Source organism: Ictidomys tridecemlineatus, chromosome 8 (assembly GCF_052094955.1).
Source record: "Ictidomys tridecemlineatus isolate mIctTri1 chromosome 8, mIctTri1.hap1, whole genome shotgun sequence".
NCBI lineage: Eukaryota > Metazoa > Chordata > Mammalia > Rodentia > Sciuridae > Ictidomys > Ictidomys tridecemlineatus.
In genome coordinates this window covers 131,392,311-131,394,559 of record NC_135484.1, presented here as the reverse complement: position 1 = coordinate 131,394,559, position 2,249 = coordinate 131,392,311, and the positions used below count along the sequence as shown (strand labels likewise).

Genomic DNA, 2,249 nt, shown 5'->3' with positions numbered 1-2,249 from the left:
TTTCTGTTTTTAATCCTCTTTTAAATGATACATTTTTTATTCAGAATATACATTTGGGTGCTAGGGCTTTAGCTCAGTGGTAGAGTACCAGCCTTTCATGTGAAAGGCACTAGGTTCAATCATCAGCACCACATAAACAATAAGTCAAAAACATATTGTGTCAATCTACAACTAAAAAAATACTAGAAAAAATTGTTTATATATTCCTCTATCAGTCCCTCCATTAATATTGATCCATCCAGGAAGATATATGTCAAGATTAATAAGTAGACATCTATATACATGATAGATAGGTAGTTAGGTACACAGGTCGTGGAATGTGGTGCATGTATTCACTGATAGAGGTCATTCATTGCAGCATTGTTTAAAATAGCTGAAGACTGAAGATAACCTTGAAGATAATGAAAATAAAACATGGATGCAGTTGATTCTGAAAAGCAGGTGGAAATGAAAGAAAAATCACTACTTTATTAATCAAGTGTTGGAACTCCAACACACACTTGAAGATCTCTCTGCAAGAGTAGTTGCAGTTAAAGAATAAAATCTGGGGGCTGGGGATGTGGCTCAAGTGGTAGCGCACTCACCTGGCATGTGTGTGGCCTGGGTTCGATCCTCAGCACCACATATAGGCAGAGATGTTGTGTCCGCCGAAAACTAAAAAATCAATATTAAAAATCTCTGTCTCTCTCTCTCTCTCTCTCTCTCTCTCTCTCTCTCTCTCTCTCTCTCTCTCTCTCTCTTTAAAAAAAATCTGAAGCTTAACCAGAACACCAAGTTCTTGAACAATATATAGAAAACCTCATGTCTGCTTCTAGTGTTTTTTAAACAACTGAAACAAAAAGTAAAAGAAAGTAAGGGATTGGTTTCCCTTCTGTTTCATGGAATTTCTGCTGATTTTTTTTTCCTTTAAAACTTGGATAGATTCCAAAAGTTACAGTACCTTTCTTTGTGGCTTCATTGAATATTTATGAAGATAATGGCAGATCTAGGCAAAATTAATTAAAAAGTAGGAGACTTTCATGAGTTTGTGTATTATGTTAGTGTATGAAAATGTGCAAATATATTGTAGAGACTTTATAATTAGAACTGCATATATTTATGAGACTTGAAGACGAATATTTTATCAAATTTGCTTTCATATATAGGTTTAGCACTGTCTTTTATTATATAGGCTTAGTAAAATATATAAGAAAATAACCACCGTGTTGTGAAAAATTGACCAAAATCATGTACTGAATGCACAGCTTTATGTTATCTGTCCCCCATCTTGTGCCTACTATTTCCATTCCCCTAAGGAAAAAAAAAGTTTTCACATTTGTAAAAGTAATTTTAATAGATAATGACTTATGAGAGTAAACTGACTTTAATTGTTGAAACTCAACCAAACTAAGATACTCTTTTAGCTAGAGCTTGTCCTGTGTGATATTTAATAATGAGAGAGGATTTTGCTGGTTTCTCTTTAAGCAATTGAAGATGAACTAAAACTATAAAAATGGTCTCATACTGAAAAGATTTGTTTAAAATTCCTTTTACACAAAATAAGCCACTTGTTACCTGAAAATATAGAAGTTCTTATCATGTGTGTGTTCAGGATAAAAAATCTTAGAAAAAATAGAAATGGGGCAGGAAAAGCATTTGGAGTAAATACTGGTAAGTTCAAGTAAGCAACTCCAAATACTTTCACTTCAGATTTATGTTCTCTCTGGCAGAACAGACTTTTTTTCAGACAAAAGATAAATATTAAAGGCAGCAAAATACAACAGACACTAGTATGGCAGTATGTATAAACGTGGATGTGTAACCAATGTGATTCTGCAATCTGTATACAGGGTAAAAATGGGAGTTCATAAACTACTTGAATCAAATGTATGAAATATGATATGTAAGGAGCTTTGTGATGTTTTAAACAACTAATAAAAAGTTAAAAAATTAAAAAAAAAGAAAAAAGTACATTAAGTTTGAATAACTTTATTTAAGCCACATTTTAAGAGAACAATTACTATTTAGTCCCAAGGATATTTACCCGGTTGATCAAATCTTGCAAAATTCCTTGAGAGTTTTTTAATAACAGAATCATGAACACAGTTTAGAACTTAAATGTAAAACTATGGTAATTTTAATCTTAGGATTTTAATGCTTTATTCTCCCAGAATTTTTTGCAGAGGTTTATTTATTCTTTAACATTTCTTTAAATTTATTTTTTCAGATTCCGTTTGGTATGGGAATCTGTACTGGAAATAATATTAAGA

General features: G+C 31.9%; 1 pseudogene; it reads left to right on the top strand.

Annotated features, from left to right (window-relative positions):
* Window positions 1-414: 414 nt before the first annotated feature.
* Window positions 415-855, top strand: LOC101976936 (short coiled-coil protein pseudogene; annotated as a pseudogene).
* Window positions 856-2,249: the final 1,394 nt, after the last annotated feature.